This window comes from Euprymna scolopes, chromosome 9 (genome assembly GCF_053919585.1).
Source record: "Euprymna scolopes isolate OS-2025 chromosome 9, ASM5391958v1, whole genome shotgun sequence".
Taxonomy (NCBI): Eukaryota; Metazoa; Mollusca; class Cephalopoda; order Sepiida; family Sepiolidae; genus Euprymna; species Euprymna scolopes.
This window is the reverse complement of record NC_136490.1, coordinates 78,896,654-78,911,450: the sequence shown is the minus strand read 5'-3', so window position 1 is coordinate 78,911,450 and position 14,797 is coordinate 78,896,654. Positions and strand designations below refer to the sequence as shown.

General features: G+C 40.1%; 1 long non-coding RNA gene across 1 annotated transcript; it reads right to left on the bottom strand.

Annotated features, from left to right (window-relative positions):
- Positions 1 to 988: 988 nt before the first annotated feature.
- Positions 989 to 14,780, bottom strand: LOC145284722 (uncharacterized). Its single transcript, XR_013868869.1, has 2 exons — positions 14,232 to 14,780; positions 989 to 1,225 (listed from the first exon to the last, which is right to left on the bottom strand). It is a non-coding gene; the product is annotated as an uncharacterized LOC145284722 (long non-coding RNA).
- Positions 14,781 to 14,797: the final 17 nt, after the last annotated feature.

Sequence of the window (14,797 nt, the reverse complement as noted above, 5' to 3'; positions counted from 1 at the left end):
AGGGTTGCCCTTTGGGGCGGCAACCCCTGCGGCCGTAACCCTACCGACCGCTAATGAACCGACCTGTCTGAGGGTGCCTTTCGAGACAGCACCCCCCGAACAATTCTCAATCACTACACCAGGGGCGTCCCCCATAGTGAAGAGGCAGAGGCCTATCCTCCTAGGTGGTAGCCCAGTGCCCTTTCCCAATCTGCCGATTTGGAAACCAGGAGGACCTTCGCCTAAAAAGGCACATCGGTTTCCCCTAGCCCTGCCGGCTGTTTAAGGGTCCAGACACTGGACTATCTGAAAGGAAGAAAGAAAAACGAAACAGTTAGTGAGCATGCAATAACAAAAAGTCCTTAATGGCCCAATCCCCAAAGAAGGGGCTGGTCCTTGCAGGACAAAAATAAAGACTCTTAAACAAGAAGGTTAGGAGCTTTTTCGCGGACACCTGACGTTGATCGCAGTCATCACAAATATATTTTGGAGGTGGTTAAGTTCAAACAAGTAAAATATTTGTTTATTTTCCTAATATTACGTTGTGATTTGGCTTTCAAGCGTACTTGATGCATATTTTATTTTATTCAAATTATAACAACGTTTCTATTGAACTCTCATTCTTTGACATTATTCTCACATTACCTGCGCACAGTTCAAACAATTCAAAATACAACCGCTAGATACAATGCGTGGCTCTATACAGACTTCTTTCTCCAAAGTAACAACATGGCAAGGAAAAAGAAAAAAAACAAAAAAACAAAAGACACCCCGAAGATGGAGTCTACCTCCGAAATATATTTGTGATGAATTTCAAACAAGTAAAATATTTGTTTATTTTCCTAATCTTACGTTGTGATTTGGTTTCAAGCACACTAGATGCATATTTTATTTTATATATATATATATATATATATATATTAAGTAAGATGATTGATAATTTATATATATATATTTTGAAGTGATTCTAGAGAGAGGGAGAAAATCACGAGACAAACGGAAGGCTTGGTAGAGCTTAAGGAAGCTTTATTCAACTAACAAAACATTACATGGGCAGAGGTAACATCGTTCATCTATCGAAAAAGTCACTCTGTAGAATATTTGGAAAAGGGGCGCAACTCCATTATGACAAGGAGAAGGACAGCACAGGAGAGTTCCATTATTTCACCACATTCTCTGCCGCCCGGAAATTTCCAAGTCCTCTAGTTTCCAAAAGACCGAGTAGTTTCAGGTGTATCAGCTCAAACTGAAAATAAAGAAGGAAAAGAGAAAAAGGTCAAAGTAGGTAATTCTCAGTTAAATACTGAGGTATTTGTCTGACTCTAGAAGAGCGTCGAAGGTTAGTCGTCTGTTGAAGGGCTCCTCATGTTGTCATTCAGAAGCCTCGGTAGGGAAGACACATGTGCAAAAGTTTCTAAGTTAGGATGCGTGAGATCTCCCGTTGCCTGGTGTTTATGGTCCTCTAGCAGAGAAGGAGCATTAGCAGATTCCTCCATTGGAGCTATAGAAGAGTCAGACTGGGTAGGGACTTCCGTAGAATCCAGTTCTAGATTTAGTAGCGTACTGTTTTCTTTCTCACCAAGGGGAGCAATATGGCGAAGAAACACTGTCATTTCCCTCCCGTTATTTAATCGCACATGAGCATAGTTAGGGTTTACATCAAGAATATCAACAGTTTCTACTAGTGGTTCATATTTACTGCCACGTACATGTCACTTTAGGAGAGCAGTTTTAGACTTAGTTAACCAAGTTGGTATGAATCCTCCGAAAGAAGATTTTCTTTGGAAGTTAAACATCCGTTCATGGAGTGTCCAATTGGAGGCAGTGGAAAGCAAAGAATGTATACAGTGGAGAGCTACGTCAAGGACTTTCTCCCAACTAACAATAGGGAGATTACTAGACCGTAGCGCCAGGTTGACTGTCTGCCAAATAATGCCATTGTATCTCTCTGCTTGGCCGTTGCCTTGCAGATTAAATGCAGCAGTTCTACTAGTGGCAATGCATTGAAGGTGTAAGAATTCTTTCAGCTCCTTCAACATGAAAGCAGTTTCTCGATCAGAGTGCATGAAAGAAGAGTTTCCGAAAATGGAAAACAGGCTGGATAGGTGTTTCTTTACTGTAGCAGCAGTGAGGTTCGCACAGAGGTAGGCAAAGAGAAAGCGGGAGTATTCGTCAACCACAGTTAGTATGTACTTGTTATGCGTGTTGGAGAGTAGGGGTCCCTTGAAGTCCATACTTAATCTCTCAAATGGTTGGCTTGCTTTTATGAGCATTTGCGGAAACGTCTTCACAAATCTTGGTTTTATCTCAGAGCAAACTTGACAAGATTTAGTTATAGCTTTTATGTCTTCTACCGAATAAGGCATGTTCTTACTCCTGATAAAATGCAGCATTCGAGTTACTCCTGGGTGGCATAAATTTTTGTGTAGATCAAACAATTTGTCGGTAGTGGTAGTAGCAAAGCAGAATCGAGATAGCGCATCCGCTGCAGCATTATGCTTTCCAGGCCTATACACGATGTTGTAGCAGAAGCAGGCGAGTCCTAATTTCCACCTAGTAATCTTTTCGTTTTTTATTTTGCTTTTACTTTTAGGGTTGAATATGAAAGAGACAGATTTTCTAGTAACAAGTGTCGCCATTTTTTAATAGCTTCTACGATTGCAAAAGCTTCCTTTTCCATGGCAGAATGTTTTTGTTTGGCTGAGGTTAGAGTTCTAGAAAAGAAAGCCACGGGCTAGCGGTTTTGAGTTAGGGAGGCAGCAATCGCATGTTCAGAAGCATCTGTTTCAATTCCAAGTGGTGAATCAGATTCTATACTGGCCAGAGATGATTTAGTGATCTCCTTGTTTAGGAGAAGGAAGGCGTCAGCCTGTTTTTCAGTGAGTGGGAAACTACTGACTCTAGTTAAGGGATATAACTTTTTAGAAAAATTTGATATCCACTTAGAATAATGCGAGAACATCCCCATTGCTCGTCGGAGTGCAGAGAGGTTTTTCTGTATCAGTAAGTCAGTCAACTCTTTGAGCCTGTCAGGGTCAGGTTTTACCGACCCCTTGCTTATGGTATACCCAAGTAAGTCCACAGAGTTAAGAGAATAATGGCATTTATTTTTATTCAGGGTTAAACCATATTTAGCCACACTTTCCATAAAGCCTTTCAGGTTTCTATCATGTTTTGCTTGATTATGTCCACAAATAGTGATGTCTATATAAGCATAAGTGCATCGTAGTTCTTCTTGCTTTATGATATCGTCTATCACCCGCTGGAACCTCGCTACTCCATTGGTCACCCCAAAAGGAATTCGGCAGAATTGGTACAGAGACCCAGCCGCTTCAAATGCTGTGTATTTACGCTTGTCTGGTTTGATAGCAACCTGATGATAGGCGCTGGTCAAATCGAGTGTGCTAAATATTTGATAGCCGGCTATTTCATTCACTATATCTTCTATCCGCGGGAGGGGGTAAGCGTCCAGTAGCGTGAAACGGTTTATTGTCTGAGAGTAATCCACGACCAAGCCTTTTCTTGTGGTTTGGAGGCGATATCACCAGTGTCTGGGCCCTCCATGGCAATTGAGAAGGTCCTATAATTTTTTCTTTCAGCATATGCGATATTTCTGACCGAATAAATTGCATGTCAGGAAGGCTATGTCTCCTGGATTTTACAGCTATTGGATGGCAGTCGAAAGTTAAATTAGCAAACAGAGATGGATACAGAATATTACATATAGCAGCCAGTCCGCACACAGTAAGGGGAGGGAGTGAACCTCTGAAGGGTATTTTAACGGATGAATGTTGTCGTAGAAAAGCATGCCCTAGAATAACATCACAAAACAAGTTTGACAGATAGCTTCACATCTTTGTACTCTCTATTATTTACGTAGAAGGATACTAGACAATTTGCAAAGGAAATGAAAAATCGTATGATCTGGATGCTGGTCACATGTCACTGGAGGCTAAGGTCTGGAGGTCTGGAACCGGTACTCTAGACGTAGCGTGGTTCAGGGTTGCTCGCTGGGTCTGGAATGATCGGCTGGACATCAGGGCAATCTGGAACGGACGGTGGACACTGAGAATGCGGGGGTCAGTGTTAAGAAACGGACGACACTGAGAATGTAGGGGTTAGTGTTAAGGAACGGACGACACTGAGAATGTAGGGGTTAGTGTTAAGAAATGGACGCCACTGAGAACTGAGGATCAGTATTAAGGAATGGACGGTCAGTAGGGAGCCAGGTGCGAGTCAGGTAACAGACCATAGGTGCAAGGTTGCAGGCCAGAGGAGCGAGGTGCAAGCGAGGTAGCAGGCTAGAGGAGCGAGGTGCAAGCGAGGTTGTAGGTCGAGGAGCAAGGTGCAAGCAAGGTTGCAGGCCGGAGGAACGAGGTGCAAGCAAGGTTGCAGGCTGGAGGAGGAAGCTGGAGGCGCTGGAAGCACCAAGGGCTGGAAGGCTGCGGGAATGAGCAGGAAGCCGCTGGAGTGGGCTGGACGCATTGGAGACTTGGAGCGAAGTTCGCTGCTGGTGAGTCTCAGGAAGCAAGCAGTAGTGAATCGCATTTGTGAAAAAACTTATTTAGTTTAGTCCTGATAAGAGCGGTTTGAACTGCTCCTAAGACGGCTGTTGTCACTGCTGTTGCTGGAATCCTTCGGCGCTGGTGGATTTGGTCGATGTGACTGGTAGCGTCCATCATCGCTTCGGGAGCCTCCTCTTACTCCCCGGCCAAGTTTGTATTTATTTGCTTCCCCACTGAGCAAATTAGGTACAAGGCCGTTTTTTAATGTGGAAAGATTGAGGAAATGGGGACCAGCTCCCCTACTCCCTGGGGAGCTGGATAGTGACAATTGGTATGAAGGGTTTCCTCTACATTGACCAATAACTGATTGCTACAAGAGCAATAGTCTTATATGTGGGGTTGCCCCCACATATGGTCTTTGCTGGAACTTTGTTGTCCAGGCCCATTAGGGCCCGTACGGGCAAGTTGTACTCCCCGGCCGAGTTGACCTGACTTGGCCAAAACAAGCTGTATTCATTTGACCAGCGTGATGTTAGTGATGTCGCTGCCAATAAGACAAACAAACAACTCTAATTAATTCTAGAATGAAATTTATGCAATCAAAAGTAAATTGTGAGTTTGTTGATTCCATTTAAGTTAATTTTGTCTAAAAGCAAAAATATCAATTGTCTGCTTTATTGGCGTTTTGTTGATGTATTTAAATTCCAACGTGCGTAGCAAAATCGATGATGAAAAGAGAAAAGGAAAGTGAATGAATTCACCGAACCTGGATATGTTCATACATGTAGCTGGCATTAGCCTATTGTGTCCTTTCTTCAAGGGAAGGGAAAGTGAAGAGGAACAGTAGGAGTGGCAAACAAAAAAAAAAACGAAGAAAAATGGAGACAGTGATTTTGAAACCGCAACAAAGCCCTCTTCCTGGATAATTGATCATTATCAATTAATAATAGATATATGCCTTGTATTTGCTTGGGAAGGCAACCTTTCTTCCTCAACGGGTGTGTCTAGTTGAGGGGATGGGCACTTCTGGAGTTGGATGTACCTCTTGATGTGCTGATTGTGACGGTGTGGTTGGTGGGATGACTGTGGCGTCTGGGTGCATCAAGACGATTTCTGTCCCTGGCAGTGTTTTTTCCACAAACGTTGGCTTGACTTTGTCGATGGAAATGGTGTCTGTCCGATTTCCTCGGTCGATGGTGAGATACTTCTCTGAGCACTTCAAGACTTTAAAGGGATCCTGGTATGTTGGTGTCAGAGGTCTCTTTAGCGCATCATTGTTGAAAATGAACTCACAGTTGTGTAACTGATGTGAGACATGGACTGTTGATGACGGTTGCCTGGGTTGTGTGTATTTTAGTTGGTCCATTTTATGACATCGTTCCTGAGGGAAAGGACTTGCGGATGTGAGATCAGGAATAGTGTCCTCAAAATATTGGCCGGGTAGTGAGAGTGCCGTGCCGAAGACTATTTCCGCTGGAGTACAACCTAGGTCTTCCTTAAGTGAGTTGTGGATTGACAAAAGGATCAGAGGAAGCTCATCTACCCAGTTGCTGGTGCGGTGTTTCGTGGTCAGAGAAGCCTTTAATGGCCAGTGAAATCTTTCCACAAGGCCATTAGTGCAAGGATGATAAGCCGTCGTCTTGATGTGTTTTATGCCGAGTAGTTGAATGAATTCCTCGAAGAGTAAAGATTGGAACTGTGCTCCTCGGTTGGTGGTGATGATGCCGGGCACACCAAATATGGCAATCCACTTTTGAAGGATAGTCTTCGCTACTGTTTTATCCAAGATATCTTTGATGGGCGCTGCTACTGGCCACCATGGTCGACCATGGTAAGAAGGTATTGATAATCCTGACACATAGGGAGAGGTCCGACTATATCAATATGAATGTGGCTGAAGCATGCATCTGGGTTGCTGAATGTGCCTGGTGGGGATTTTGTGTGTCTGTGTACCTTGCATTTCTGGCATGCAAGGCACGTTGATACCCAATCACAAATGTTGGTAATCATGCTGGGCCACACAAAACGATCAGCAATTAGTTTGACCGTAGCCCATTTGCTGAGATGTGACAATCCGTGCAAATGGTTGAAAATCTGCCTTCTGAGTGCTGGAGTTATGTATGGTCTGGGATGGTCCAGTATGGTATCACAGTATATAGTTCTGTTTCTAAAAGGAGTTGGAAACTCTTTCAGTTGCAGAGATGTGTTAGCCAACACTCCTGGAAGTGTTACATCTGATTCCTGGGCCTCTGCTATTAGGTTTTGGCTGAGTGGGCTGTCTTCTAAGGTGTTGATGTTGGATTTGGACAAGGCATCTGCAACAGTGTTGTTACTTCCTTTGACATATTGGATATCAGAGGTAAACTGTGAGATGTAGTCCAGATGTCTAATTTCGCAGGCAGAATACTTGTTAGAGTTGTTTGACAGAGAGGTTTGTCAGTGTTTGTGGTCAGTCAAGACAGTGAAGTTCTGCCCTTCCAGTAGGTGTCGAAAGTGCCTGATGGCGAGATATATTGCCAGAAGCTCTTTTGAGAAGGTACTGTATCTTGACTAAGCTGTTGATAGCTTTGCAGAGAAGAATGCGATGGGTTTGCGTTGGTCACCACACTCTTGTTCTACCACTACTCCCACTCCAATATCTGAAGCATCTGTTGTAAGGTACATCTGCATCTGTGTTCTCGTTTAGCGGCTTGAAATGCCTTCTCCTGGTCGCCCTCCAGGGTGATGGCTTTGTTTTTTCTCTGGAGGAGATTCGTCAGGGAGGTGAGGAGGTCTGAGCATCCGGGGATGAATCGTCGATAAAATTTTACTATCCCCAAGAAACGACACAGCTGCTTTATGGATGTAGGTGTTGGAAACAAGTTTCAGGAGAGGTCGCCATTCCATTCCTAGATTTACTTCATTGGCCCTTGATCGGTTCCTTATCATGCTGAGTATTTAGCAATGGGTATCAAGTACAATTTTTTAAGTCTTTGATATGCATTGATTGAGAATTGAACCTCAGTCTTTTTTTTTACAAGGGAGTTACCACTTATCAAGGTTCAAAGACCACTCGAGGATAAGTGTTACCGAATGTAAGTTGGTAGTGTAATAATCGTTAATGATATAAGTTGGGTAGAATTTGATTGTTTAAGGGGACAGTTCGACAAAAATCTGTTAACATTAGACTTGAAGGCCATTATGCTATAGTCAACCGGGAAGCAGGCCAATGGAACAAGTGGACAATTCTAGGATAGAAGCTGTGTTCATGTAATCTGTGTTTAGATTAAGGCACAAATAGAGTGTCAGGAAAACTATTGATAGTGGTTGCAGCTAGTTTAGTTGTTTTTGTGACAGTTTGACAAAGGGGACCATAGATTGGAGCTCAGACGAGCACTGTCCATGAAAATAACGATAGAGCAGAGACAGGCTTGCAAGATCTCTTCTTTGGGAAAGAGGCTGCAGAGAAGATAAAAGTCCATCACCTACCAGGTTTCGAAACCGGTTTTCAACTCTATCAAGGCAGAATAAGATGTACTGAGCACCTCCATGTGGCAATAGTACCCCATTTTTAAGACGTACTTGGCTCTTATACAGATAGAGGTTATATCGGCAGTGAGATACCTATTGGAGCGGTGGAAGGATCCAACCATTTTTCTAGCGATCTTGGCAAACCAATCTCCTGACCCATTTACGAAGACGCTATGTTTTTTTTTTTTTACATGGGGGTCACCACTTATCAAGCCCCAGAGGCTGCTCAGAGATAAGGGTTATTGCATCTGCAGTAATCAACGAGATAGTATTGTAGTAATCGTTAGTATTGGAGATTTGATAGAGTGTCTTAATTAAGGGGGCGGTTTGTCAGGAATTTGTTTATGTTGGGCTTGAAGACATCCAAGTTGTAGTCAGGTGGGAAACAGGCAAACGGAAGAGAGTTCCACAGTCGTGCACTTCTGAGAAAGAAGCTCTGCTCATGGAATCTACATTTGGATTTAGGCACAGATAAAGAGTGGGGAAAATTATTGACAGTAGTTTCAGCCAGACGGGTCTCTCATGAAAGATTGGCGAGGGAGGACGAGAGATTGGAGCTCAGATGAGCACTTGCCATGGAAATAACAATAAAACAAAGACAGGCTCGCAATGTCTCTTCTGTGGGAGAGAGGCTGCCAGGAAGAGAAAAGGGCATCCCCCACTAAACCATGAAGTCTATATTGTACTCTGTCAAGGGAGGATAGGCTATTTTTAGCAGCAGTACTCCATCCTTGGATGTACTTGGCTTTTATACAGATAGAGAATTGCATCAGTAGTGAGATATCTTCTGGAACGATTGAATTGATTGGCCCTTGATCGGTTGAATTGATTGGCCCTTGATCGGTTCCTTATCATGCTGAGTATTTAGCAATGGGTATCAAGTACAATTTTTTAAGTCTTTGATATGCATTGATTGAGAATTGAACCTCAGTCTTTTTTTTACAAGGGAGTTACCACTTATCAAGGTTCAAAGACCACTCGAGGATAAGTGTTAACGAATGTAAGTTGGTAGTGTCATAATCGTTAATGATATAAGTTGGGTAGAATTTGATTGTTTAAGGGGACAGTTCGACAAAAATCTGTTAACATTAGACTTGAAGGCCATTATGCTATAGTCAACCGGGAAGCAGGCCAATGGAACAAGTGGACAATTCTAGGATAGAAGCTGTGTTCATGTAATCTGTGTTTAGATGAAGTCTATATTGTACTCTGTCAAGGGAGGATAGGCTATTTTTAGCAGCAGTACTCCATCCTTGGATGTACTTGGCTTTTATACAGATAGAGAATTGCATCAGTAGTGAGATATCTTCTGGAGCGATTGAAGGATCCCACCATTTTCCCAGCGTTCTTGGCAACAGACCTGATGTACTTGTTCTATTTCAGATCAGGAGTAAAGGTCAAACCCAGAAGCTTGTCAAAACATGGAGCCTCCCCAAGACGAGAGCCATCTATTTCAATTGATGCCAGATGAGGATCAGAGCGTTGATGATGTAAAGATAGAAGCTTGGTTTTGGATGCATTAAAAGTGACCAGCCACCTCTTCCCCCACTGTACCACGCGCTCAAGATCAGAGGAGAGAGAATCAGAGAGAACTTTGTCATTTACGGCCTTTGATGTGTTGCCATAGATGTCAATGAGTGATTTAAGTTATGTGTTTTGGGAGATCATTGATGTAGATCAGGAAGAGAGTTGAGTCCAGGATGGACCCGTGAGGGACACCAGCATTAATACTGTGGGCCTTTGATTTCTGCCCATCAACCACTACTCTTATGAACCTATCGGAGAGAAATGATTTAATGATTGAGTAAACATTTTCAGTCATACCGTAGCTGGAAATCTTGTGAAGTAGGCCCTTATGCCATACCTTATCGAAGGCCTTTGATATGTCGAGCAATTGCTTGAGAAAGGAAGCCTTTGTCAAGAGATTCACTAATCCTATGAGATATAACCATTAGCACATCTGCTGTAGATCTTGCAGAGCGGAAACCATATTGCATGTCACTAAGAAGGTTATTTCTGTTGAGGTGGTTGACTACTTCTTTATTTAATATGGATTCCAACAACTTACTCATGACACACAGGAGACTTATTGGTCTGTACTGAGAGGGAGATGACTTTTCACCTGAATTCTTAAATACAGGACATACTGATGAGGTTTTCCAGGGTGTTGGAAAGCACTTCTCCTTAAGGCAATGCTTAAACAGTTTTGTAAGTTCTGGTTGGAGCTTTTTCAGCACTATAACTGGAATGCCGTCAGGGCCAGTTGCTTTACTAGAATCAAGGTTCTTGATTAGCTTGCCGACCTTATGCACAGATATTTGTATGTTGCATAGCGTGTTGTCTGTTATAGGAGGAAATACAGGGAGTTGATGGCCTTTGTCGCATAGGGTAGAGTTAGCTGCAAAGTTCTTGGCAAATAGTTTGGCCTTGTCTGATGCTGATGAGATGACCTCAGGTCCATTGATGATAGTTGGGATAGAACGCACACTTCTGTTCAAGATCCTGTTTGCTATTTGCCAGAACTGGTGGGAACCAAGCCGCTGCTCAGCTACTTTGGATTTAACGGACTGAGCATATAGCTTTCTGGCATTTTTTATTACTCTTTTACAGTGGCTGCTGGCAGTCCTGAAAGCAGCTTTAGTCTCAGTACATCTATTACGTTGGTAGCTATGGAAAAAGTGATTTCTGTGCGCGATGGCAGCAGCACATTCAGGGGAGAAGCATGGCTGGCTGTTAGGTTTTTGTTGGAATTTTTTGGATGGTATGAATCGGTCTATGCCTACAATTAACCATTCGGTCAGGTCTGATACTATAGAGGACACATCCTTTTTAAACATGGAATTCAGAGGTAGATCAGATATAAATGTACGGAAGCTATCCTAGTCAGCCATAGAGTATCGATATACAGTGCGGTGGAGAGGTACGTCTGAAGACCTGTTACATTTCATTTTTATCTTAACTGCTACAACAGAGTGGTCGGAGGATCTCCTAGTTGAGTTCAGATGTGATGGAGTCCCGTAATCTTAAGAGATGTTGTGTTGTCAAAGTTGGTCCTCGTCTTCATGTAAACAGCCAAATTGTAATAAAGAGGAACAGTAGGAGTGACAAACAGAGAAAAATGGAGACAATGATTTTGAAACTGCGTCAGTTCTTTATTTTTGTGTAAATAAACACCCTTTATTGCACATGTCTGATTTATTTTATTTTGTGGTGGAAAAAGGGATCTTATGAGACCTGACTACCACTACACCCTCTTTACAATACAATATATTTTGTCCAGTTTCGTCTGATTGTTGTAAGCATATTTGTAATCGCAAATAAAATAAAGAAATGGGGGTGTTGTAGGTAAAATAAATATATATATAAATATCCATTATGAAAAAAAAAAGAAAGTACACCGTTGTAAAGTTCATTCTTCACTTAATAATCGGTGAAAATCTCGTATTGACTGGACAGATATTTGGTAGATTTTACAGAGAATCTTCGTCAAAAAATACTTACTACCTCCTTCCGTTTTGTCCATGCCTAATTAAAACTTAAGTTATTATAAAAGTGATAAAATATTTAATATATTATTCCAAAGAGACTAAAGAAATATTTGTTTTATTATTTGCTAATAAAAGAAGTGTTTCTTTGTTTAAAAGTTTTTTTTTTATCTTATGATAACATAAGAACTGTTAAAACTAAATTAATTTTTTTAATAAAATATTTTTATTAGATAATGCAAGATGTGTTTTTTTTTCTTTTTGTTTTGTAACAAGATAAGTCTTTGCACAAATTATATAAAACTAATCATTACATTTGCAAAAAAAAGAGAATATATTTAACTAGACGTTTTGCAAAAAAATGAGATTCTTTTTTTCTACGTTTTCCAAAAAAAAAATGAGAATCTTTTTTTTTTTTTTTCACCGTTTTGCAAAAAAAAAATGAGAATGTGAGAATTTCTTTCTCACACATCTCTATTTCCTCTCTGCAGAAGCAAATGAATTCCACAAACAAAAGCCATACTTTTCAAACTCAAAATTTATTCACAAGTAACAGCAATGAAAGTTCTTTGGTTCTGGTATAGTCCTTTTGAAAAACGGTGGCCTGATTTGCCTCCATACGTATGGAGCATTTAGTTCGAATTCCTATTATTTGAATGTGAGGTCGTTGTTCCTTTGGAAGGATCCATGATGATCATGGTAAACTCGGCGGGAATGATGGTGCCTATAATTAGGCATAATGTGAGTCCCAAGGGACTCAAGATAAAATGAGATAAGATCCAATATTTGGAAAATAAACATGCAGAACAGTTCTTGAATGTCATAAATATAGGATAAATACAGCAATATAAGTTGTCTCTGCTTGTAGAGAAGAGATGTGTCCTTCGTTCACCAACTGTTTGGTGTTCATGAAGGAATTGTCTTGGTTCCCTTGCGAGAGCCGCTGTGTTGAGTCTATCCCGATGCCTGTTTCTTTTAGACTGAAATATAAAAGCATGTCACAAAAAAGGGCGCCAAGCAATTTACTTGACTCATTCAAAATTAACCAATCACGGACAGGCTACTAGAACTGTGTGGCCGGCCTAAATAAGAAAGATGGCGGTTGTATCTGGAATTTCTCATAATGGAAAAGCAGAAGCGACTTAATGATTTTTTAAAATCTTTGTTTATCTTCTTCAAACTGCAATTAATAACTAATCTTTGTTATAATTTTGTTAGATTTTAAGATTTACACAGTTTAATGATTAATAATATTATAAACATATGAAATACGGTTTTACTGAATGTTCATTTGGTTATCTACGGGCTTTCATATTTTGTTCGGTAAAAAGAGACAAACAAAATATGAGGGGGGGGGCTACAAATTATTTGTGCAATAATATTTTGAAATTGGTTTTAATGTCGCGATAAAGTAGCTGACAAGAGTCATGTTTATATTAAAACTTAATATTTAAAAAAAAAATTTAAACAATTAAAAATCTGTTGTAACAGAACATTTTGAAATAATGGAATTTTAATCGTTTTAATCTTTTAAAAATTAATTTTTAGGAAGTTTCTTTTTCTTGGCAATTCAACTGATTATAGTTTATATTAATTTGAGAAAACGCTATTTAAAAAAAAAACAAACATAATAATATTAAATTTATATCATTTTTTTTTTTAATTGCAACTTCAAGATTCTTTATTCAATACATGTATTTAAATTAAAAAAAAATATATGTTTTACTTATTTGAACTCTTATGTTTCATAATAAATAGAAATTTCGATAGATTTAAATATATTTTGTTCAAATTTCGAAAAAATAAATATGGTCTGTGTGTGTGGGGGGCCATGCACTAAAAAAAGTATTTCCCCTCATATATTTTACGGAAACTGCATTTTATATGTAATTTCATTCTAAAATGGATAAGTATCGAAAATTTCACGAAAATCTGACGATTAGTTGATTTTTGCTAGATTTATTAAACATGGGTATGTTTTCACGTTCGAAATGCTTACTACATGGGAACGTTATTTTAAAGCGCCAATTATGTAAACACGATTTTCGTCTCGCAATTTTATTATTTTCGTACGATGAAAGAATTTTTTTAAAATTATTACTGGTTTATTTTGCCCTTCTTTGAAATGGTACAAAAGTTATATTGATAATATTAATTTATAATAAAGTTACATCGTTTTACATATAGGAGGAGGCGGGATAATTCTGTGGTGACTGTTGGAGGTGCCTACTAGTCACAGTGTAGTATTGGAGAAAAATTAAAATTAAACGAAAAACAAGTAGTTTTCCAAATATTAAACATGTAATTCTATATGTTATCACGCACGCGCGTAGGCCCAATGCGCGCGCTGGCCACCCATGATAACATGGAATTACATGGCTTAATATTTGGAGAACTACTTGTTTTTCGTCTAAATTTTAATTTTTCGCCAATACTATTACTACACTGTGACAAGGCAGTTTGGTACGCGAGTGCAGATTTAACAGCCTTCGTTTATGCTCGCGCGTAGCTCAGGGGTTAATACCATGCAAAAGAAATCAAACAGAAAACTTTTTAGCAAATAAACACACAAAAATGCCCCCTTTCTCAAGTGGCCAGAAAATTGGTGCTCTTTTTTTTATTACATAGGGGGGGGGTCACCACTTATCAAGGCTTGGAAGTCACTCGGGGATAAGGATTATTGCGTGTACAGTAATCAATGGGATAGTATCGTAGTAATCGTTAGTATTGGAGATTTGATAAAGTGTCTTACTTAAGGGGGGCGATTCATCAGGAATTTGTTCATGTTGGACTTGAAGACATCCAAGTTGTAGTCGGCCCTATGCCAGTTTCGCTTAGAAAGAATATGTCTGGTTTCGTCTCCTGTAATTGGGTTTCAACCTGTGGAAGGTTGGAACGTAGACCTACCTCTGATGTTGGAGGAGACATGGTAGTAGAGGTCTACATTGGATGATAGCGTTCTAGGTTTATTCGTGTTGAGGTCGACAGCATTGGTTAGAGTAGGACAGAGAGGGAAAGTAAGAGCGAAAAAGGCAGGATTTTTTTTTTTAAGTTAAATTTACATGGAAAAGTGATCACCCACTTTTCGAAAAAGTAATTTCTTCATAACATGAAAATTATTTTTTTGCGACGGAAACGGTTTGCAGATTCGTTTTTAGCACACCGACATCTACAAAAAATATTTTGTTATATACGAACGTGAGACGAGCCTTAAAGTAAAATAATACCGTGAAATTAAAGTTACAGAAATCATAGTTATACCTTTCATACAGATTCTACATTTTATCTATTTTACAGAACTGAGTAGTATATTGCGGT